Source organism: Telopea speciosissima, chromosome 4 (assembly GCF_018873765.1).
Source record: "Telopea speciosissima isolate NSW1024214 ecotype Mountain lineage chromosome 4, Tspe_v1, whole genome shotgun sequence".
NCBI classification, from domain to species: Eukaryota; Viridiplantae; Streptophyta; class Magnoliopsida; order Proteales; family Proteaceae; genus Telopea; species Telopea speciosissima.
Window position 1 is genome coordinate 63,660,776 of NC_057919.1, and position 25,318 is coordinate 63,686,093.

At 44.8% G+C, this 25,318-nt stretch overlaps 2 non-coding genes across 2 annotated transcripts; both read right to left on the reverse strand.

Annotated features, from left to right (window-relative positions):
- Positions 1–1,410: 1,410 nt before the first annotated feature.
- Positions 1,411–1,494, reverse strand: TRNAM-CAU. Its single transcript is given in 2 exon segments — positions 1,411–1,446; positions 1,457–1,494. It is a non-coding gene; the product is annotated as a tRNA-Met (tRNA).
- A 16,069-nt stretch (positions 1,495–17,563) lies between these two features.
- TRNAM-CAU lies at positions 17,564–17,647 on the reverse strand. Its single transcript is given in 2 exon segments — positions 17,564–17,599; positions 17,610–17,647. It is a non-coding gene; the product is annotated as a tRNA-Met (tRNA).
- Between the last annotated feature and the right edge of the window lie 7,671 nt (positions 17,648–25,318).

The window sequence follows — 25,318 nt, forward strand, 5'->3', positions numbered from 1 at the left end:
CCAAAATGACATAAAGGCCCCTACACCCCTTGTTTGAAGAGTTGATGAGAGAATCTCCCTTTTACGAACACCTTTCCCTAAAGAATATGAAAATACAATACAAGATTAACGACATACAAATACAGAAAAAGGATTTGCAACTCTACCTTTGGTATGGGCCCGTATGGCTATTAGCAGAGCTCATAACCCCAAACTTTGAGTTAGGATTCCACCTTCAACATAGCCATAAACAGAAAACTTAAACCAAATATAAAGAATATCAGAATAATCTCTTAAAAACAAACATTCAAGGAACACCAGCAACATCTCTCTTTCTCCTCTTGTCAAATGACCTATATACGAAATCATTATGATTCTGCCACATTTTATCAGTGTGCTCCTCATGACGATTGCTCAAAGAATCCTCTCCTTTTTTCTACACTTGGAAGAAACCCAAGTCTTTTCTTTTTTCTCTCTACTGTAGTTTTGCATGACCTTTTATTTATTCCATATATCGAAGAAAATCAAAGTCTTCTTCTACAATGGTTTTCCATGCAAATATAGTCTTTTTTAGACGAAAAAGAAAAAGGTGAAATTATTCTTTTTCTAGAAAAGTTTTCCACGGTAAGATAATCTTTTTTAGACTAAAAAGAAAGGGTAAAGCTGTTTGTAACCAACTTGGTTAACAATGAGTTGTAACCGGGCTTATTTGCCCATCATGCCTATTATTGATAGGACAGTTTGGTCTAATTCCAATCCTTGTCTATTTGTTGAAGCTATTTCAGATGACAAAAGAACTGTTTGACCGAGGGGTGCAACAGGGTCGGATTGGGCCAGGCTTTATAAAACCCTAGCCCAACCCTAAGTTTCTTTAGTTGGGCCCTGGCCAGACCCAACCCTGATTTAGGGCCTGAAAAATCCAACCCTGACCCGTCCTTAGGGTCGGGCCCGGCTGACCTTGATTTGCCCTGATTATGGGGAGGGGGAAGGGAGATGCATGGGCTGGACTGGACCGGGGAGAAAATTATCAATTTTACTTAAAATAATACTATAATAAATTGTTATTCACTTATTATCTTCATATATAACATATTATATAACAAAATGTTGGTGACATTTAAAGTTTATAATATATATATACTATATCAGTATATATCTTATAGTATAATTTAAAACAAGATCTGGCCAGGTTGGGCCAGGCTTAGTCTGAGGCCTCAATCCTGACCCAACCCGACCTTGACTTAGGGTTAGAAATTTTCAACTCTGACCCGCCCTCAGGGTCAAGATATCTCAGCCCAGGCCTTATTCGGGCTCAGGGCAGGTTCGGGGCGACAGGGCCAAACTTGCACCCCTAGTTTTACCCTTGGTCCATACAAACAAAAATGTGAACCTCTTGGTAGGATTAGCACTAGGCACTTGTTCACAAAAATGTGGGGTGAGAGAGGCTCGAACTCTCGACCTCAGGATCACTCGTAGCTATGAGACCTACGCGCTAGCCAACTGCGCCACCACCCCATCTGTTTTATATAATCTTTTAATTATTAGTCAGCTTAGTCCTAAATTTTTTTAATATAAGGGTATAAAACGGTTTTCAAAAATATTTTAAAATAACATATCTGTTTTGACATTATAAAAGATGCTATTGTCATGCATGTTATAAAAAAAATAATAATAATAAATAATTTTTTTTTTATTTATTTGATGCATTAGAAAATAAAATCCTTTATTTGTTATATATCGTTGCTTTAGTGTTTGAAGTCTAAACTCTTAAATATCAAAGTAAGCTTCATTCTGACATTCCAAAAAGTCTTTTTTTTTTGGAAAAATAGTATTGCGTGTTACGTATCAGTCGATCAGTATAAATATCAACTGTACTCGAATACCTATCAAAATTGAGGGTAAAATTGTTCGATTCAGCCAAATGCAGTTGATCTGGCCATATAGTATCAATACAATTTTTCTAAAACTATGGTCTCCACGATGGCAGTTGGGGGAGGGATTCTCACAGCCAAAGTGTGCATGGTATTAGAATGGATATCCGCCGTATCACATGCTTTTGCCCTCAAATATATCGATACTATAGCAAATTTTTTCCCTCTATTTGTATTGCATCATCAATCGGTGCTGACTGATACAATTGATCCAATATTGATTCCTAAAACCTTGTTCATGCTACATCAACAACAGTGTGAGGAATAGTATAATTCACATGGGCCCACATGCTTAGAAGAAGAAAAAAAAAAAAAACATGTGAGAGAACATACAATTCAAAGCTATATGGAAAACTTAAAAAAGAAAAAGAAAAAGAAAAAAAGCTTGGCACAGTGTACTGCTAGTGCTTTGTTTATCTCTCTCTTATCCTTCGAAATGATACTCCATTCTGCACCTCCATTGATACCGCTGGCTAATTTATTGTACACACTTAATGCGCCTTTTCCTCTCCTAAAAAAAAAAAAAACCAATGAAAAATATCCATCTTTTTCGTTCTAGAATACTTCATTAATGAAGGACTAAGATTATAAGACCATTACTTATCCAAAAAAAAAAAAAAAAAAAAGATTATTAGGCCATTCACTTTCATGGAAAGAGATTTTTAGGTACTCTCATTTGTGGATTCTCCTGTGTGCTGGCTAACCGACTTAATTGGGACAAGAAATTAATAGGTCACATTTTTAAATACAATTCCAAGTCAAAGTTATACCGATAAAATAGTGTCACATTCCTCTCCACTTGGGTTGACACCAAAGTATTTTCTAAAAATAATTTTGGAGAAAATTTTCATTCACCACACCATGTACTCACAATCTACTCCTGAATAGCAAGAAAACAAAGAAATTGTTTCCGATGAATGTTAACAAACGCAGTCTAAAAGTCTAAAAGTCCAAAAAAATAATAAATACAGTTTGTCTCCATCTGCTACCCACATGGAGAGTAAGGAGGCGGCGGTGACACTGGCTGACTGCTAGACTCACATCTTACCCAATACCTTTCACATTTCACTCAAGTCATTTTCTTCTTCTTTTGTTTTTTTTAAATAAATTTTGACATAAGTGTCATTTTTTCTATCCATATTCATTATCCAATGCATAGTTGGAAAATTGGGTTTTGATTGGGATAAATCGTCCGAGTCAAATCAAAATTTTAAAAAATATAGTAAAAAATCATGTAGACTAGGTCAAGGTAAAAATGATAAGATTGGATCATAAATCGTCCGAGTCAAATAAGAATTGGTAGTTTTACCTGAGTCATGATAAATTCGACTAGTTTAAGCGTTTTAAAAAATATCATAAAATAGATTCACTTAGAAATTGAGTTGAGTTAAATAGTAAATCTGTATTATAAAACAGTAAGAAACCCTCAATACCCTGACTCCCTTTTGTTGTTCAATGGTATAAACTCAAAATAATTTATACATATCTATTGCATTAAAAAATAAAAAAACGTGACTCGCCTTGATCGGGTTTGACAAGGCCAAGTCACCAGGTTTTTCTGAAAGATGTGTCGTGTCAGAAAACCTGGTTTTCCAACTATGGGGTTTCCAAATCTCACTCTTAATTAAAAAAAAAAGTCCCCTCTCATGGTTTTAAAAAATGGTATTGCATCTTACGTATTGGTCGACCTGTATAAGTATTGGTTGTACTCGAATACAAAATACCTATCAAATCCTATATCAGTAGAACAATTCTTATTGCCAGTAAATCTGTGCAAAAAATTGATCCTTTAATCAAAATTGAGGGTAAAATCATTTGATTCGGCCAAATACAGTTGATCCATATCGTATCGGTACAATTTTTCTAAAACTATGTTCTCGACAATGGCAGTTGAAGTGAGGGATTCTCACGACCACATGGTATTAGAATGGATATCTGTCGTATCTCATGCTTTTTTTTGCCCTCAAATATACACAAATTTTTACCCTCTATTTGTTTCGCATCACCTATCGGTGTCGACTAATACAGCTGATCCAATACCGATTCCTAAAACCCTGCTCATGCCGTATCAACGACAGTATGAGGAATGGTATAATTCACATGGGCTCACATGCTTAGAAGAAGAAAAAATAAAAAAATAAAAACAGTGAAAGAGTATACAATGCATTAGCTTTATGAAAAACTAATATAAAAAGAAAAAGGTTGGACACACAGCCGGTGTAGCATAAGCTAGTGCACACTTTGTTGGTCTCTCTCTTCATCCTTTGAAATGATATCCATCCTGCACTGCGTTGATGTCGCCCATTAGTTTATCACACACATGAGATGTGCCTATATATTCCTCTCCTAAGAGAAAAAAAAAACCAACGAAAACTATCTGTTGCGTCAAGAAATCGTCGAGCGGTCCTGCGAGTGCCGTCACCTGCAAGTGGACCAAAGGGGTCAACAGAGAGAACCGGTGTGGTCCCGGCCTAGGGCTCTCCGATGCCAAAGTTAGATCTCCTGGCGCAAATAGATGAATAGTGATTATTCGGTATGAGTTTAGATGTCCCTTGATGGGGTTGCGTACCTTGCCTTTTATAGTAGCATATGGCGGTGTGGAGAGTCCCCGTTTGATGGCGATTGTGCCGTTGAGTGGATAGAGGCCCTGGGTAACGGGGCTCTATCCTGATTGGCCATCTCCCCGTGGGAGGGAGTGTCCTGGTGGCATCAGGATCCTTGGTGGATAGATACCCGCGTGTGGTGATAACGTCCTTGATGCTTGAATCCGTCTGGATGACGTGACCTCTAAGCGGCGGTCTAGAGTCCTGGTAGTGACATGAGTCTTAGCGATACGATCGGATCGTAGATGGGTGGCCCCCACCTCACGTGCCCAAGATGTTGCGCCTGGGTGAGGCTGCGCCTGGATGTGTGGCTGCGCCTAGGTGAGGCCGCGCCCAAGTGGTGGCCGCGCCTGAGTGAGGCCACGCCCTGGTGAGGAGGCCGCGGCCTGGGTGAGGCCACTCCCTGGTGAGGAGGCCGCGCCTGGGTGAGGCCGCGCCCTGGTGAGGAGGCCGCGCCTGGGTGAGGCCGCGCCCTGGTGAGGAGGCCGCGCCTGGGTGAGGCCGCGCCCTGGTGAGGAGGCCGCGCCTGGGTGAGGCCGCGCCTGGGTGAGGAGGCCGCGCCCTGATGCGGGGCCGCGCCCGAGTGGTGGCCGCGCCCCCGAGTGGTGCTGGGACCCCGGTTCGTTCCCCTTAGCTATGGAGCGGGTCGTCTGTGACACGTGGCGGTCGTTGATTGGCCCGGTGAATATTGGATGTATCATTTGCCCCCCACTCTCTTGGGATAGGATGTCCAAGAGAGTAGGTGTCTTTGCATAGTGAGGGGTCCGCTGCGAATAGACTTTCCTGTGGGGTTTGCCTGTAAATCCACTAATGAGGTAGGAGAGGTTGGGGGTTCAAACCTTACCTCCTACACTTTTTCTTTTTGTTTTTTGTAGGTATATGTTCCTTCCTCTCCCTTCTTCTTTCACTTCTCATTTCTCTTTCTTACTTTTTGTCTCCCCTTTTGCTCTCCTTTAATTCCCCCTTTTTGTCTTTTGTCTTCTCTTTGGTGCCCACCATGTGCTTGTTTTTGGGTCACCTCCACTAGTATCCATTTTGCTTGATTTTGGGTCCTTGTGTTGGGGTTGTGTTATCTTGGTGCCTTAGTTTGCTTGGAAGGCTTGAGTGGTGCTTGGCTTGAGTGCCTTGCCTCTTGTGGCCTCTATCCCTTGATTGTGCCTCGTGGTGTGGCTACGTCATCGTCGTGTGCTTGCCCTTCCGCGCGGTCACCTTTTTTCTGAGGTAAATCGATCCCCACCTTTTTTTTTTTTTTTTTTTTTTTTTTTTTGTATGGTGTCTCCTCGGTCTCGGTGAGGCAGCGTCCTGCGGGTGTAGCCGCGGTGAGGCAGCGCCTGCGGGTGTGGCCGAGGTGAGGCCGCGCCCTGCGGATGTGGCTGCGGTGAGGACGCGCCTGCTGGTGTGGCCGAGGTGAGGCCGCGCCTGCTGGTGTGGCCGTGGTGAGGCCGCGCCCTGCGGGTGTAGCCGCGGCGAGGCCGCGCCTGTGGGTGTGGCCGCGGTGAGGCCGCGCCTTACGGATGTGGCCGCGCAGGGGTGGCCGCGCCCAGCTGGCCGCGCCTAGGTGTGGCTGCGCCTTGCTGGTGATGCCCCGCCTATGGTGGCCGTGGCGTGGGTATGATGGACCCTCGCTCTTCTTCCCTGTTCTTCCTCTTGTATGTGATGGATCTGCTGTTTATATTTCGCAGGTGGCATTCTTTTCATTTTTCTTGCCAGCTTCGGGGAGATTGCTTTCTCGAGTAAGTAGTTCGTTCCCCTCTTGTCCTTCATGTCGTTCCCGGGTGACCTTGGCCCTGCTTCAGTCGGGGTTGGATCTTCAGAGGAGCGTTCCCCCGGATCGCCTTCTTCTGTGGGTACTCCCTCCTCTATACCCTCCCCTAGTGATGCGATGGAGGAGTGGGACCTTCTAGTGTCTCCGGTCCCCGTGGGATCATCGACCCTCTGGGCGGCATCCTCGGCCGCCGGTCCTGCGATAGGTTAGGCCCTGTTGCTAGCATCTTGTCACCTTCGACTTGGTTTCCCTCCGTGAGGAGTTCCATATTCCCGCCGAGGTCATGTTGCGTGCTCCTGGGCCTAGCGAGTATGCCTTCTCTCATCGTGCGGGGGAGATTTGTCTCTACCGTTCATTTTTCCTCCAGGGCCTTCGCCTTCCTATCCCTCGCTTCGTCGAGTTAGTGTTAGAGCATTGGCACCTCACCCCTGGGCAGGTGTTGCCCAACTCTTGGAGGGTGATCTTGGGTTTCTATGTCTTCTTCGCCCGCCTGGGGCATGCCGCCACTGTTCCCCTTTTCTCCCACTTTTATCTGTTGAAGAAGGGGAACCATGGATGCTATCACTTTGCTCGCCGCGTGCTCAAGGGGCCCTATGCCTCTATGGAGCTTATCACGGGGATCACTAGTCACGTGAAGTATTGGAGGGATCGCTTCTTTTTGCCACGGTCCCCCGATGCCCATTACGATTGTTAGGGAAGTTATTGACCTCAAGAGGGTCAATCGGGGGCTTGAGCTGAGTGATTTTGAGGGTGACTCCCTCAAGCTGTGCCTGGGTCGCGATCCGTTCCACGTCCAGGAGTTGGACTCGGAGGCCTTCCTGTCTCTCTGGAAGCTGAGTCCTGGTAAGAGCATTGTCTTTTGTACTTGATTGGCATATTGGTATTTGAATGTATGTGTCATCCGATTGGTTGGTCGATCTATCACGGTGGATACGCGTCCGGACTTGATTTACTCGCGGCAATCTGCTTGAGGAAGGCCGCTTCTCGGGGTGGTCCATCTGCTGGAGTGACCGATGTTAGTGGTGCTTCTGCTTTGTGGTTGTTGGAGCTAAGCGGAAGGGTGGACCAGGACATGCCCGCGTGACGAGCTCTAGCGTGCGGGTCCTCCTTCCCCGTACTTCTCCTGGTGACGATGGCGTTCCAGGCTCTGTGCCTTTGCCTCCCTCTGTTGTTCCTTCTGGATCTTACTGTATTGCCCCTTTCCAAGGGGAAAGGTGTGAGTTCCTCTGGCGATGCCGCCACTGATCTTCCCACGCCTGGGTGAGTCCCTGGTGATCACCTTGGGCGTCTTGGGAGGGCTCGACCTTGGCCGAAGCCGGCGTGTCGCGGGAGTGGGTGGATAGGGGCGAGGCTCCCTACCTCGAGGATGGCCTTGCAGAGGCTTAGCGATGCTTGTCTGGCTCAGACCCTCTACCATGACATGGCTTCGGTGAGTTATTCCTTTTCTGTCTCATCATGTCCATTGCTCCATTTATTTTTACATTATTTTATCGCTTGCCATGTTGATTGTAGGTCCATCATCGTATTGCTGAGGCGGTGCTTCGACTGGAGGGTCACGCTTCTCGTGAGGTGCAGATACAACGCACCCTACGTGACGTGGAGAGGGAGCTCCAGGGTCAGGTCAATGCCCGTGAGAGGGCCGAGGCTGACGCGCAGAGGGTGTTGGGGGAGCTCGCTGTGGCGTCCGGGAAGCTCCTAGAGGTGTCTGAGGAGCTGCGTGTGACCTCTGCTGGTGCGGCCGAGAGCTCGGCTAGGGTTCTTGCTTTGGAGGAGGAGCTTCATTCATTGAGGGGAAGGCATGAGGTGGAGCTGGCATCTGCAGGTGAGCGAGCTGTGGCTGAGTTCCAGGCATCCTCTGCGTTCTCGACGATTGTATCAGCGCACTTCAGCCCGCCTATGAGGGAGGGGTCCGGGACTTAGCCGCTTGTGTCTGGAGGTGACCCCTGACTATGACTTCTCTGTCTTGGGGTTCTCTGAGTTTACTGCGGCTCTTCTGGGTGTAGCTGTGGTGGAGAGCGCTCCGGTGTCAGAGGTGGAGGCTGCCCTGCCTGAGGGGGGTGCTGCTGCGCGTCCTCCTGAGGCGGACATGATGTCTCCAGCTGGGTCGGAGGTGACCCACCACTCTGTGATCCCTTGACCTTACGGTCGTCCCGATCCTGTAGACGTCTCAACCTTTTTCCTTCTTTTTTTTTTTTTGAACTTGAGTTGTAACTACTATGACTTTTCTATGTGATCGCTTTTGCTTTTCTTTGATTGCCTTGTCTCTTGGTGATTATTTACGCGTTGATGCTCTCTGACCCTTGATAGTTAACGCCTTAGGCGTAGAGCCTCAATGGTGGCATGGCACCTTAGGCATGAAGCCTCAGTGTTGGCATGTTGCCTTAGGCTTGAAGCCTCGGTGTTGGCATGTCGCCTTAGGCATGAAGCCTCAATGTTGGCATGTCGCCTTAGGCATAAAGCCTCAATGTTGGCATGTTGCCTTAGGCACGAAGCCTCAGTGTTGGCATATTGCCTTAGGCACGAAGCCTCGATGTTGGCATATCGCCTTAGGCACGAAGCCTCAGTGTTGGCATATCACCTTAGGCACGAAGCCTCAGTGTTGGCATATCGCCTTAGGCATAAAGCCTCAATGTTGGCATGTTGCCTTAGGCACGAAGCCTCAGTGTTGGCATATCGCCTTAGGCACAAAGTCTCGATGTTGGCATATCGCCTTAGGCACGAAGTCTCAGTGTTGGCATATCGCCTTAGGCATGAAGCCTCAATGTTGGCGTATCGCCTTAGGCATAAAGCCTCAATATTGGCATGTCGCCTTAGGCACGAAGCCTCAATGTTGGCATATCGCCTTAGGCATGAAGCCTCAGTGTTGGCATATCGCCTTAGGCATGAAGCCTCAGTGGTGGCATGACGCCTCAGGCCTGAAGCCTCAGTTGAGTAGTAGAAGAAGCCGAGTATTCGAATTTTTTCAATTCATCTTTGAAAGCTGTAATGCCATCTCTGCTCTTGTTGGTGGTGCCAAACTCATTGTTGTTACTTCTGCGATAGTACTTCTTCAAGTATAGTGAGTTCAGTGCAGTCTGCCTTCTTGCCCCCTGGAGTCTTCAGCGGTAGGTCCCTGGGCGTATCTGCTTGGAGACTATGTAGGGTCCTTCCCAATTGGGTGACAGCTTCCCTGCCTTTTGTGGCTGTGATGCACTTGCCCTCCGTAGTACTAAATCTCCCTGGTGGAATAGCCTTTCCTTGACCCTGGCATTATAGTACCTGGCAGTACATTGCTGGTAGGCGACGTTCCTTAGTAGTGCTCTTTCGCGGACCTCATCTATAAAGTCTAGGTTCGCCCGCAGTCCGTCGACATAGGTGCGTTCATTGAAGTGCAGAACCCTATGGGACATAGCGCAGACCTCTACCGACGCCAATGCTTCAGTGCCATATGCTAGGCGGAATGGGCTTTCTCCTGTGGGCGTCCGTACTGTAGTTCGGTATGCCCACAAGACGCTTGGTAGCTCTTCTACCCACTTGCCTTTGGCTCCTTCTAGCCTTTTCTTGACTCCTTCCAGTAGCGTTCTGTTGGTGACCTCCAGAGAATGCTTAGAATGTAGGGTTGTTGAATTGTTTTCCATTGTCTGAGACGAGGATCCGTGGTACCCCGAACCTGTAGATGACGTTGTCGCGGACGAACTTCTCCATCTCTGTCTCTGTTATCTTGGCCAAGGGTTTAGCTTCAACCCACTTGGTGAAGTAGTGGATCGCGACGACCAGGTACTTTCTGTTTCCTGGTGCTGCGGTGAAGTTGCCTAAGATGTCTAGTCCCCACATGGCAAAAGGTATGGGGTTGAGGATTAATGTCAGCTTGGTGGCGGGTAGATGGGGTACTGGGGCGAACAACTGACATTACTCGCACTTCTTGGCATATTGGATGGCCTCCTCTTGCATTCGTGGCCAGTATAGTCCCTGGCGGAGGATTTTGTAGGCTAGGGCTTGTCCCCCCATGTGGCTTCCACATATCCCCTCATGGACTTCGGCTAGGGCGTACTCTGCCCCCTTGGGTCCTAGGCACCGGAGTAGTGGTGCTGTTGCCCCCCGTTTGTACAGTACCCCGTCTAGGACAGTGTACTTTGCAGCTCTCATCCTGATCTTCCTTGCTTCGGCCTTGTCTTTTGGTAAGACATCGTTCTGGAGGTAGTTGAGTAGAGGGTCCATCCAGCTAGGTCCCTCCGTGATCTCGTTAACCTGCTTTTACTTATACGTTGGCTCATGCAGGGTCTCAACATAGACTGCGCTAGCCAAATTTCGGAGTTCCTCATTGGCGAGCCTGGATAGGGCGTCAGCGGTGGCGTTCTCCTCCCTGGGAACTCGAACCATCTCAAACTTCTCGAAACCCTCGATCAATGCTTGAGCGCGTGCTAGGTATGATGCCATCCTCTCATCTTTTGCCTCATACTCTCCATTCACCTGATTCACCACGAGCTGGGAGTCGCTCCGGGCGGATAGGTGTGTGACTTGGATGGCTTTGGCCACCCGGAGTCCAGCTAGTAATGCCTCGTACTCTGCTTCATTATTGGATGCTTGGAAGGTGAACCGGAGAGCATATTGGATACGAAATCTCTCGGGGCTGGTTAATATGAGCCCGCGCCGCTTCCTGCCGCATTGCTCGACCCGTCCACGAACATGTCCCACGATCCGTGATCCTTCTCTTCGGGCTCCCCTGTTTGTGACTCGATCTCAGACTGGGTACACTCTGTAATAAAATCTGCAAGAGCCTGGCCTTTGATGGCTGTCCTTGGTTGGAACCTGATGTCATGCTCACTTAACTCCACCGCCCATGCTATCAATCGTCCGGAGACGTCCGGCTTGTGCAATATCTTCTTCAAGGGTAGGTCTGTGAGGACTGTGATGGTATGGGCTTGGAAGTATGGTCGTAGCTTCCTGGCTGCCATTACCAATGCATAGGCTACCTTCTCGATCCTAGTGTACCTGGTCTCTGCATCGATCAAGACATGGTGCGTAGTAGATGGGCCTCTGGACTTTGTCTTCTTCCTTCAGCGATCTGCCGATCGCGACAGGGTGGCGGCCGAGGTAGAGCTGCAACTCTTCGTTAGGTTCCGGTCGCCCAGCGGGGTGGGCTCTCTAGGTACTCCTTCAATTATCCGAACGCCTTTTGGCACTCTTCCGTCCATGTGAAGTCCTTAGGGCTTCGGAGGTTCTTCAATGTTTTGAAGAATGGTAAGCACTTATCACCTGATCGTGACACGAACCTGGAACGGTCGGCAACCCTTCCATTCAACCTCTGCACTTCCCTGACCGTTCGAGGAGGTGCCATCTCTTGGATGGCCTTGATCTTGGATGGGTTGGCTTCTATTCCACGGACTGAGACCATGAACCCCAGGAATTTTCCTGACGTTACACCGAAGGCGCACTTTGCAGGGTTTAGCTTCATCTGGTTCCTCCTCAGTACTGTGAATGCTACCTCTAGGTCGGTCAGGTGTTGGTTGGTGTGGACGCTTTTCACGAGCATGTCATCCACATATACCTCCATGTTGCGCCCGATCTGCTCCTCGAACATCTTGTTGACCATTCTCTGGTAGGTGGCCCCTACATTCTTTAACCCGAACGGCATGACGTTGTAGCAGTAGTTCTCTTTGTCCGTCCGGAATGCGGTGTAAGACTCATCATCCTCATACATGAGGATCTGGTTATATCCGGAGTAGGCGTCCATGAAACTCAGCATCTCATGGCCGGCGGTGGCGTCGATCAGTAGGTCGATCCGGGGCAGTGGGTACTCATCTTTTGGGCATGCCTTGTTCAGGTCGGTGTAGTCGACACACAACCTCCACTTCCCACTTGGCTTTGGTACCATGACCACGTTGGCGAGCCAGGTTGGGAACTTCTCCTTTCTGATGAACCCTGATCGGCTTAACTTCTCGACCTCCTCCTTGATTGCTGCTTGTCGGCGAGGCGAAATTCGCCGCACGTTGAACGGGCTTCTGGTTGGGTCGACATGTAGTCGGTGTTCCGCTATGGAACGTGGTATTCCTGGCATGTCGGAGGTCGACCATGCGAAGACATCCATGTTCGCTTGGAGGAGGTGTCCAAGCCCTTCTTTCTGTTCCTTGCTTAGCAGCGAGCCGACCGAACGACCTTGGAGGGGTCATCCTGGTGAGGGGCCATGGGATGAGGTCTTCCACTGGCCTTCCCCTTCTCTCTGTCAGTTCATCTCTCGGTCAGATCATGCTCTCTAGGCAGAGTGCCATTCCACGGGTGTTGCCATTATTCTTTTTCATGAAGGTGGCGTAGCACTCCCTTGCTTTCTTCTGATCTCCTCGGACTTCGCCTACCCCATTCTCGGTGGGGAACTTCATCTTCAGGTGAAGTGGTGATATGACTCCTCTAAGGGCTGTCAGTGATGGTCGCCCTAAGAGGCCGTTGAAGGACACCACGGACTTGACTACCATGAAATTTACCATGATGGTTACTTGTCGAGGGTGTACCCCGAAGGTGACGGGTAGCTCTATGGTACCTCTGATGGAGGCGGTGGCACCTGAGAATCCATGGAGATAAGTGGGCTCTGGTTTGAGCTAGTCGTCCCCGAACCCGAACTGTCGATAGGCATCCAAGGAGAGTACGTCAACAGACGCCCCTGTGTCTATCAGTACCCTGTGTACAGGTCGATTGGCTACCTCCACCTGTACTACCAAGGCATCTTCATGCGGGAAGTTTAGTCCTTCCAGGTCTTCATCCGAGAAGGAGATCACCGCCTCAGTCTTGGTTATCTTGCTAGGCTTCTCTGCCACTCCCACGAACCTGGCATGAGCTTTAGCTTTTCTGGTGGACTCTTACCCTGGTCCTCCAAGTATGGTGAGGATAGGAGGTCCCTTGGTGCCACTAGGTTCTGTGGCATCTCTCCGCTCTTCTGGGCGGTCTCTCTCTCTCGATCTGTTCTTCTTTCTTCTCGTCTCGGTTCCACTCTGTCTCCGTCGCGACCTCTATCTCCTTGGCCTGAGCGGTTGTCACGTCTCCCCTTCACATACTTGTTCAAGCTTCCTGCTCTTACCAGTTGTTCTATCTCTCTCTTCAATTGATAGCACTCCTCTGTGTCGTGCCCATTCTCTTTGTGGAAGAGACAATATTTGTTAGGGTTTCGCTTCTCTGGCGCTGCTAGCATGGGTCGTGGCCAATGGAGTAGGTCACGGTCCTGGATCTGCATGAGTATCTGGGACCTGGTGGTGTTCAGTGGTGTGAACTCAGGGGTGCTTGCCCTCTCACTTCTCTCTGGGCGGCGGTCTGTCCTCCTAGATGGGCGATCGCTCTTCTCTTGTCGGCGCTCTGTCCTCGACCTCTTACCCTCTTTGCGGTCATCAGGTGCTGACCACTTGTTGTCCTGTGGCTTGGCCTCGATTATTTTTGTTCTAGCTTGTAGTACCTCGGCCATATTGGCAAACTCGTTGCACCACTCCAGGAGCTCTTTCATAGTCCTGGTCTCATGACGTGCCAGGTTCTTGATCAAGTCCAGGTCCCTAATACCTCCTGCTAGGGCTGCATGCTGTGTCTGGTCATCCAAGTCTCGAACCTCCAGGGACTCCTTGGTGAACCTGGTAACGTATTCCCTGAGAGATTCCCCAGGGTTCTGTACCACGTTTAGTAGATTGACGGTGGTCTTCTTCTGCTTGACGCTGCTTTGGAAACGGGTGACGAACTATTCGCATAGCTCTGCGAACGAGCATATAGATCTCGGTCGTAGCCTGGAGAACCATGATGTGGCTGCTCCCTTGAGGGACGCAGGGAATGCCCGACAGGATACCACGTCCGACCCCCCATACAGCGTCATCATGCCATTAAAGTAGTTGATGTGGTCATTAGGGTCAGTGGTACCACTGTAGAGTTCAAAGGTGGGTAGTCGAAACCTGGAAGGTAGTGTGGCTGACATGATCTCTGCCGAGAAGGGGTGTTGTCCAGGTATGGAATGTGTCTCGCCTTTGGTCTGCTTCTTCAACCCTTCCAGCTTCTCATCCAGGTTGCGGAGTCTTTGATCGAGCTCCTCGTCCCGTGTCTGCCCCCCACGCCTAGCCGGACGTTCGCTGCGACCCCGTTCACGCTCTCTCCTGGATGTCCCCTCCCGCCTTGAGTGTTGGCGGGATGGTGAATGGTCATGCCGTGATGAACCCTGTCATGAAGGTGAGGGGCTTTCTTCTCTGCAGGTCTGGCTTCGTCGTGGTATGTGACCTTCTTCCAGTCGTCCGTCGAACACAGACCTCCGGACCGATCTCTGCGGGCTAGACACCCTCGCCCTGGATGTTGGCGTCCTCCCACGTTCTGACTGTGGCGAGAGGTCTCTTGTTCTCCTGGGATGCTGGGAAGGCTCCCCCCACTGCGGAGTGGGGGTTGCCTGTCGCGCAAGTCTCTTTGATCTCGCGCCCCTGGGAGATGATCTCCTAGGGCTTGGCTCTTGTTGAGGTATGGACTCCACCCTTGCTGATGGTGAAGTCCTCCGACGGTGAGATGTCGCACGCTGCGTTAGGTATTCTCGAAAGAGTCATTGTTCATCGAGGATCTGTCGTTGCAGGTCGTTGATTTGACCCACAGTGGCTGGAGCATTGGGGTCAGGTGTCACCTCCACCACCACATCATCGGCCTCGTCATTGTTGGGCTCGGCGATCACGAACTGGTCATTAAGGGGGATCTCCTCCTCCAGAGGGACATGGTCCTGGTTGTTGGCTCTACGGCGAGAGCACTTTGGGGGTGGTGATCCATTCCTTGCTCCATTGTTGGTGGTGGTAGTCCTCCTTCGTGCCATTGAATGAGTATGGAAGCGAGCTAGTAGCTGTAATGGCTAGCGTCGTTCCCACAGACAGCGCCAATCTGTTGCGTCAAGAAATCGTCGAGCGGTCTCTGCGAGTGCCGTCACCTGCAAGTGGACCAAAGGGGTCAACAGAGAGAACCGGTGTGGTCCCGGCCTAGGGCTCTCCGATGCCAAAGTTAGATCTCCTGGCGCAAATAGATGAATAGTGATTATTCGGTATGAGTTTAGATGTCCCTTGATGGGGTTGCGTACCTTGCCTTTTATAGTAGCATATGGCGGTGTATGGCGGTGTGGAGAGTCCCCGTTTGATGGTGATTGTGCCATTGAGTGGATAGAGGCCCTGGGTAACGGGGCTCTATCCTGATTGGCCATCTCCCCGTGGGAGGGAGTGTCCTGGTGGCATCAGGATCCTTGGTGGATAGATACCCGCGTGTGGTGATAACGTCCTTGATGCTTGAATCCGTCTGGATGACGTGACCTCTAAGCGGCGGTCTAGAGTCCTGGTAGTGACATGAGTCTTAGCGATACGATCGGATCGTAGATGGGTGGCCCCCACCTCACGTGCCCACGATATTGCGCCTGGGTGAGGCTGCGCCTGGATGTGTGGCTGCGCCTAGGTGAGGCCGCGCCCAAGTGGTGGCCGCGCCTGAGTGAGGCCGCGCCCTGGTGAGGAGGCCGCGGCCTGGGTGAGGCCGCTCCCTGGTGAGGAGGCCGCGCCTGGGTGAGGAGGCCGCGCCTGGGTGAGGCCGCGCCCTGGTGAGGAGGCCGCGCCCTGATGCGGGGCCGCGCCCGAGTGGTGGCCGCGCCCCCGAGTGGTGCTGGGACCCCGGTTCGTTCCCCTTAGCTATGGAGCGGGTCGTCTGTGACACGTGGCGGTTGTTGATTGGCCCGGTGAATATTGGATGTATCACTATCAATCTGTTTTTGTTCTAGATCACGTCATTAATGAAGGACTAAGATTATAAGACCATTTATTTTCGCAGAAAGAGTTTTTTTAGTTACTCTCATGTGTGGGTTCCCCTGTGTGCTGGCTAAGTGACTTATTGGGTCAAGAAATTAATAAGATATTTCAAAGTCAAAGTTATACACCATTCTAGGGTTCTCAAACTCCTACGGGGTTTTAGTATGGTACCCAAAATATCCTCTCGATATCTGTTAGCACACATCTAAAGTTCAATGGTGAATGAATTTCCATTAACTTTTGCTTCAAAAAAACCCGATCCAATAAATTTCGGTCAAAAAATTTGTGCACGTTTGTGTTTGTACACCGTGGTTTCAATCATCCAGTGGGAAAGAGAAAGAAAGTGGGTAATATCATTTTTGTATTTGACAAAAAAACGGCAGAAGCATCAACGATATATGTACATGTTACTATGCACAAAAACTAGGCCCATACTTTTCCTTGGGAAAATAGGAAAGGTCTCCTGAGTCGTTTGGGAATGATACTCTCTTTCTCTCTCACACACACACACACACATGAAATGACCTTGTTACTCTTCTATGTACGGAATCGTTCAATCGGCTCACTGCCTTGCATCGGGAAAATCCAATTATTAATCGATTAGTGTTTAAGCTCTACACATTTAGTAATCTATTGAGCTGGTCTTGGGATTCAATCGGTCAGCTCAAATCAAATATACCAGTGCGGGTCAACTTTTGACACTTTGGTTTTTTTAACTAAAGGTCATCAAAAGATATATTAAAGAATATGAAACTATAATACAAGATTAACGACATACAAATACAAAAAAAGGATTTGAAACTCTACCTTTGGTATGGCTATTAGCAGAGCCCAAGACCCCAAACTTTGAGTTAGGATTCCACCTTCAGCATAGCCATCAGTAGAAAACTTAAAGAAAATATAAAGAATATAAGAATAATCTTTTAAAATGAAAAACATTCAAGGAACACATAACATCTCTCTCTCTCTCTTTCTCTCCTCATGTCAAATGACCTTGCTACCTTCCTATATACGAAATCATTATGATTCTGCCACACCTTATCAGTGTGCTTCTCATGACGATTGCTCAAAGAACCCTCTCCTTTTTTCTAAACTTGGAAGAAACCCAAGTCTTTTTTTTTTTCTTTCTAAAATAGTTTTTCATGACCTTTTTTTTTATTCCACACATCGAAGAAAGATTTCTTCTACAATAGTTTTCCATGCAAAGACAGTATTTTTTAGACTAAAAAAGAAAAAGGTCAAATTATTCTTTTTCTAAAGAAATTTTCCATGCTAAGACAATCTTTTCTAGACTAAAAAGAAAGAGGTAAAACTGTTTGTAATCAACCCGGTTGAGACTTTTTTAGAAGCTAAGAGTGTGTATTGGATTGGGTATTGGTCACTTTCACAACAGATACTATATTGGACAAGTTTACCCATAATTTTCCTAAAAATTTGAATTTTCTAACCGTTTTAGCCTTGGTCCATACAAACAAAAATGTGGACCTCTTGGTAGGATTAAAGTGCACTAGGCACTTGTTCACAAAAATGTGGGGTGAGAGAGGCTCGAACTCTCGACCTCAGGATCACTCTTAGCTATGAGACCTACGCGCTAGCCAACTGCGCCACCACCCCATATTTATTATAGCTTCTTTTAATTTTTTCTGGTCTTATTTTAGAATTTTTTTAATATAGAAGTATAGAAAGGTTTTCAAAAATAATTTCAAAATAACATATCGGCATTATCAAAAGATGTTATTGTCATACATATTATATATAAAAAAAAAATTATATATTATTTAAAAATAAAAAAAATTACAAATTATTTGATTCATTGAGAGTGTCAATTAAAAAAAAAAAATCCTTTATTTACTATAAATCGTTGTTAAATATTGATTGTGTTTAAAGTCTAAACTTTTAAATATCAAAGTAATTAGCTTCATTCTGACCTTTTAGAAAGATTTTGAAGTCTATGGAATACAAGATATTCCAAAAAAAAAAAAAAAAAAGAAGATAGAAAAGAGGCCTCCCATCAACCGGTCAACGAGTGCGGACTTTCCTTTCACATTTCAATCAATCCTTTTCTTTAATTTAATTTAATTTAATTTAATTTTTTTTTTTTTTGTATTTGACATAAGTGCCATTTTCCTTTCCATATTATCCAAACTTCACTTTTAATTAAAAACGAGAAAAAAAAAAGTCCCCACCATGGTTTTGAAAAATGGTATTGCGTGTTACGTATCGGTTGACCCGTATAAGTATTGGGTGTACTCGAATACCTATCAAATCCTATATCAGTAGCACGATTCTAATTGTAAGAAAATTTGTGCAAAAAATGATTCTTTTATCAAAATTGAGGGTAAAATCATTCGATTCGGTCAAATACAGTTGATCAATATAGTATCAGTACAATTTTTCTAAAACTATAATCTCCACGATGGCAGTTGGGGGAGGGACTCTCACGGCCAAAGTTTTTGTGCATGGTGTTAGAATGGATATCTACCGTATCACATGCTTCTGCCCTCAAACATATAGATACTATAGCAAAATTTTGCCCTCTATTTGTACCGCATCATCGATTGGTGCTGACAGATACAACTGATCCAATACTAATTCCTAAAACCTTGTTCATGCCGCATCAACGATAGTGTGAGGAATGGTATAATTCATATGGGCCCACAGAGAAGAAAAATAAATAAATAAAACATGTGAGAGAACATACAATGCATTAGCTTTATGAAAAAATAATAAAGAAAAAGGAAAAAAGTTGGGCACACAGCCGGTGTACCATAAGCAAGTGCTTACTTTGTTTATCTCTCTCTTATCCTTCGAAATGATACTTCTAGGGATGACCTGAATCACATCGCTAGGAATGTTATTCTAGGCTAGTGATGGACCAAGAGAAATAGAATACCAGAGTCCATGGCATCTGAGACCTCTCTCTCTCTCTGTTTGATCTTAATATGAGAAAGGATTGGCAAGTCATCGGGGGAGTGAGAACGGATTGTCCCTTATTTGTAGTTCACTCGACATAGTGTTTTTGTTATATGATATTCCCCTCTCTGAATGGGCTTTTTGTTTCATCATTAATGTGTTTTGATTGAGTTAAAGTTCTTCTAATTCTGTCTACTCTATGAAAGAATTGATTTCTGTTTTACTTTCGTTTGAGTTTGTGATTGGGTTGTGGTTTTAATCAATTACTGCTACTGTAACTCGCTTGAAGATGGTGATGATTTATGACCCACCATTGCTGCCGAAGATTGACAAACATGTATAAAGGCTAGCCCGTTTGTGGCCCGGTAACCGACCGACCGAATGCTACCGTGTCCGTGCCTGACTTGGGAAGGCCCGTATGTATAATCAGTCGGGAACGGTGTGAGACTTAAAATAAGGGGTGCCCGATTAGGTCCGACCGAAACCAACCGATACCGACCGGTTGACACCCCTGGATACTTCATGTTGCACCCCATTGATGTCGCCGCTAATTTACTGCACACACGCGATGTGCCTATTCCTCTCCTCCAAAAACAAAAAAATAAAACCCCAATAAAAAGTATCCATCTTTGACTTATTGGGACAAGAAATTAATAGGACATTTTAAATACAATTCCAAGTCAAAGTTATGCTGATAGAATAGTATCACATGTTCTTCAAGACTTGGGATGAAACCGAAGTATGTTCTTCAAGACTTATTTTTTGAAGATTCTGGATCGAACCACAGATGTCTCTTTTAAACATTTCATCAATCCTTCTCAGCTGGTTTAGATGTTTTGTTGCAAATGCCCCCTATACCCCTTATAGTCTGGACTATTGTACAAATGTGCCCTTCTGATAGTTTATAAATTTCTTTATTTCCATAAAAAAAAAAAAACTTGGACAAAGTTTTCATTCACCACACCATTCTAGGGTTCAGAGACTCCTTTAGGGGTTTTAGTATGTTATCTACAATTTTCTCCTGATATCTTTTTGTGCGCATCTAAAACCTTGCGGTGATGGATTTCCATTCACCTTTGCTTAAGAAAAATCCGATCCAATAAATTTTTCGGCCAAAAATTTTATGCACATTTGTGTTTGTGCACTGCCATTTCAACCATCAAGTGGGGAAGAGAAAAAATGTGCGTAATAACATTTCTGTATTAGACAAAAAAACATAAAAAAAAGGCCAAAGTATCAACGATATATGTACATGTGACTATGCACAAAAACTAAACCCATAATTTTCCTTAGGAAAAATGTTTTCCTGAGCCGTCAGAGAAGGATACACTAGCAACGTCTCTCTTTCTTGAAATGACCTCATTGCCCTTTTATGTACGAAATCATTCTGTCAGACCACTATACCTTGCATCGGGAATATTCAATTATTAATCAGTCGATGCTTGAGCTCAACACATTTAGTAATATATCGAGCTAGTTTTGGGGTTCAATCGATCGGTTCAAGTTGAATCTACCAATGCGGGACAACTTTTGACACTATTTTTTTTACTAATGATCAGCAAAAGATATATTAAAAAAATATGAAAAGATAATACAAGATTATCGGCTAGGTATACTCAGACATCATTCAAATACAAAAAAAAAGGACTTGAAACTCCACCTTTAGCATGACCATCAGCAAAGCTAAAAAACCCCTCACTTTGAGCTAAGATTCCATCTTCGCCATAGCTATCAATAGAAAACTTAGACCAAAGATAGAGAATATGAGAATAATCTCTTAAAAAAAAAGCATTTTGTTTCCCTAATTAATTTCTTGCGGCCTAGAGATCGTTACAATTTGAGGAGGCTAATAAAGATCTTGTTTCAGGCGAAGATGGATTCTACTCCTGTCTTGGTAATCCAAGGACTTTCTTACGTGCTGAAACAAAGATATAGCAAATGACACAGAAAAAGGAATTGGAAATATATTTCAGAAATTGTTCACTCTGATGATCGAAGAACAATACATAGCATAAAACCTCTTGAAAGGAATTACACATAGATCAACCTACACTAACACTAACTTACATCTACTCCTACGTAAGTAAAATTTGCAGATTTTATTGATTCAATGAAAAGTGTCCAACGTTCTCCTTTGCTCCCTTAGTTATACTCGGACGGTTTGAGAACTGCCTATCCATATCCCATAATTGTCACGCATTCATGTGCCTAATCCTGGCCAAACAAGAACTGGCCTTAGTCAACTTAAACCCAGAACCCAAATAACTTCTTCTCCTTCGGCCGAAATTGGGGTACAAACACATTCAAGGAACACTAGTAGCATATTTCTCTCTCTCTCTCTCTCTCACGTCAAATGACCTTGCTACCCTACTATCTACGAAATCATTATGATTCTGCCACACCTTATTAGTGTGCTTCTCATGACGATTGCTCAAAAAACCGTCTCTTTTTTCTACACTTGAAAGAAAACCACGTTTTTTTTTTTCTAAAATAGTTTTCCATGACCTTTTTTTGTTCCACACATAAGAATAAAATCAGTCTTTTTCTAGAGTAGTATTCCATTCTAAGATAGTCTTTTTCAGTCTAAAAGGAAAAGGCGAAATTAAGTTTTCTTTTTATTTTTCAGAAAAATTTCCCAGTAGTCTTTTTTAGACTACAAAGAAAGGAAAAGACGATCCCCAATAAAGTTTTCTTTTTCTAGTTTTCCATGCTAAGATAGTCTTTTTGAGACTACAAAGAAAGGAAAAGGCGATATAAAGTTGGTAAAGTTGTTTGTCACCAACCCAGTAACAATTTTTTGGTCTTATTTGTCCACCCCCACAAGGCCCACATGACACACCAACTTTTAGAGGTAAGGGTTCTTTTTGTCATTTCTCCTCCCCCTCCCACTCCCCTTTTTCTGTGTCTCCAACTCCAGCTCACTTTTCCCCGAATTTGGATCGTCTACGGCCTGCTTGCCCGTAGTAGCCTCCTAATGAGGCATGGTGCAATGACCGCCTTACCCCTGCCTGAGTGCCTTGCCCAAGCAAGGGTAAGGTGGTCATTGCACGACACCTCATTAGGAGGCTGCTACGGCTGCTACGGGCAAGCAGGCCGTAGACGATCCTGATCCCTTTTCCCCTCCCTTTCTCACATCCCCAATGGCCCCCTGCCCTCCCATACCTCTCTCTCTCTCTCTCTCTGATGTTGATCTCTCGCTCTTCTATGTAACTTATCTTTTCACTTTGGCTTCCTCTTTGGTCGGTTCTTCCCCTTTTTTTTGTGGGGTTTTCTGATTCATCTTGATTGGTATTCAAAACAAACAAAGGATAAGATCAGATTTTTCATGGGAAACAAGAGGCCCATCATTTATCATATCTGAAATTCCAAAATCCTAGAAATGTGAGAATGGTGGCGATGATTTGTTGGAATTTTAATTGTTTTTAAAATTAAAGATTCAAAATACATTTGATTTTTATTAGGTGTGTTATAGGGTTGAGTCTTTTCTTAATAGACACCTATAGCCTATACTTGTTTGAGTGATTAACAAACAAGTCTTGTAGGAAAATATATGATTTAAGGTATATCTTTTGGAGACATTCTTTGATGGTGTCTGTTCCTCTCCTATATAAAGAGAGGAGGTCTTGCTCATTTTTTAACAATTGTTGTTGAAAACATCTTTAAAAGCAGTTTTAGTTTATGTTTTTTTTTCCCGCCATACTCTGTCAGTGTCAATGAATTAGTGAATACAGCCTTTTGATTCCCTTTGTAATCACATTTGGAACTGTAACCTATGTGATTAGAGATTTATTTTATCTTGGGAGTATAGATGCATGGTCAACCCAGATTGTAGAATTAGAGCATCTAAAAATCTTAAAGAGAACATCTTAGATGCGACTCAACTCTAATATAATATTTACTGTTCGAATTACACAAAAGGATGTGTATTGGTGTATTTCTTTTTAGAAAGATATTTCAGGACATATTTCTTGTCATACTAATTAGATAAGTTTTTGTTCATTTATTATATTTCTAGTCTTATACTTTCTGTCCATGTTATTTTATTTCTACATGATTTCTATCCCATTTATACTATACTCACATATTCTCTGTGGGTATGTTGTTGGTTTTTATCCATGTGTTACGTGCAAAAATCATCTAAAACTTAAATAAACAAAAAAAAGAGAAATGATAGGGAGAGAAAAAGGGAGAGAGAGAGAGAGAGAATATGTTTTTGCTAAACAAGTAATACTAACTCCTAAAACTTTTTCTACATCTCTCACTCCTCATGTACAACCTTAAACTTTCCTAAATAATTATATAAACCTCATATACAATTTCAATAACTTTTTAAAATAATTATCTAAATAACTATAGTAATGTAAATAACATATTACAAATAAAATAATTTTATAATACTTAAATCCTCCAGTATTAAACGGATCGTCATAATATTCAGATCTACGAAAGTGACTAAGGAGAAAAGGAGAAAAGGAGAAAAGCAGCCAGCAATTTTATAAATTTAATCCCTTTAAATCATTGACACATCTTCTTTAAGAATCGTCGGGTGACAAGTCGTGTTTGTAACCTTCTTGGTTACATACAAATAGCCACCCAAGAGAGAAAAGGCGAAATAAAGTTTTATTTTTCTTTGAAGGCGAAATAAAGTTTTATTTTTCTTTGACAGCCACACAGCCACACAGTTTACAAGAGGGCCAGTCCCTTCCCATACTGTAGTGAGGGTGTGAGAGTGCCTCGGGAAGTGTTTCTTTCTCTCACACTCTCTCTCTCCCTCGGTCGGTCACCGTAGTCGAAGTCAGAAATCGAATGCGAAATCATGAATGGAGGCAAAAATGTCAAAGGTCGATAATACCCATGCATAGAGGAGATTAATAAGGCCGGTAAATGGATCGGATTCGGATATTTTTTGATCGAATACAGATACTTCTAAACGGATTCGGATGGATTCGAATGCGGATCGAATTTGGATTTTCAACCATCCGTTTACACCTCTGCCTTGTGTAACTCGAACCGTCTTCCCCTTAGTGGATACAATTCACTCTCAATCCATAGTTTTAGATCATGATTCTCTTCTCCTCATAATCTAGAACTTGTTGAATCTTCAAAAACCCTCAAGATCATTATTTACTTAATTTTTTATAATTAAGTATTCGAATTCAGATTTTTATCGAAGTATTTGGATTTTTTTCCGGATATCTCTAATTGAATACGGATGCCCCTAAACGGATACGGATGCGGATCGAAGTCGGATTTTCGATTGTCCATTTACAACCCTAATAATTCCGTTGGCGATATAGTATTGGAAGCGTAGGGACTCGCACGCAGTCCATTCAAGACGGCAGAGATCTCAGTTGTACAGGCACATTTGGATTCCTATAAAGTACAAAATTGCCCCTAGAGATTCATCCTGTCTGGTTTGGACCTAACCATGCCAATATTAGGCAAAATACATATCAAATCGAAGGTCTCGACGAATGTTAGGTACTTGATCAAAATGCCAAAAGCTTCAAATCTGATGGAACTCATTAAATCAAACTCTTTAACCTATCCCATACTAGACTGGCTCAATCTAATGCCCATACATTAGGGCGGATCCCATTAGACACAACAATAACCTCTACAGAGGTAAGCACCTATGGCGTTGGTGTATGCACTTTTTGATCATTTTGATGCATTTCGAAGGTAAAACGACCTGCCAAAAAATCATCATAGCACTATCATCACAGCACTTTCTACACTGAGACTAGGCTTCACCAATAATGAATTTAGTAATTTCAAAGAGGTAGGAGAGCCATGCTGCCATGGCCATGAGAATGACAAAGGCTCTCTCTTTTTTTGTGGCATTTCAGTGATTGGACTACATAGAGACACGACGATCCCTGGTCCCCTGGTCGGGCCCTATTAGATGGGGGAGTAGAGACGCAACTGTCCACATTTATATCTCGTCAACTACCCCTTTGCTGGTTCAAATTCGGATCGGTTTTCACGTCCCTTCTTCTTCTTCTTCTTCACACGCGCTTCTCCAGTGAATTGACTGTTCCACCCTTTTATTATTAATAATGGTGATAATGATATTACTTACTATATACAACTGAACTGTAACTTCACCAAATAAACAACTTATATCGTCCGTTCCGCTTCGATTCTCTCGAGTCCAAAGATTCTAATCCAATGGTTGACACTACGAATACAGGCCCCACCTATTCCATTAGAAATTCAGACGTTCACACCTAATAAATACACCTGTGTTTCGCTTTTATTACAACGCCTACCACAACACTCTCTATAAATAAACGATTCTATTTCTTATTCCTCCTCACTCTCCTTCTCTGACTTATTCAATTACAGACTACAGAGCAGCGAAGGATCAAG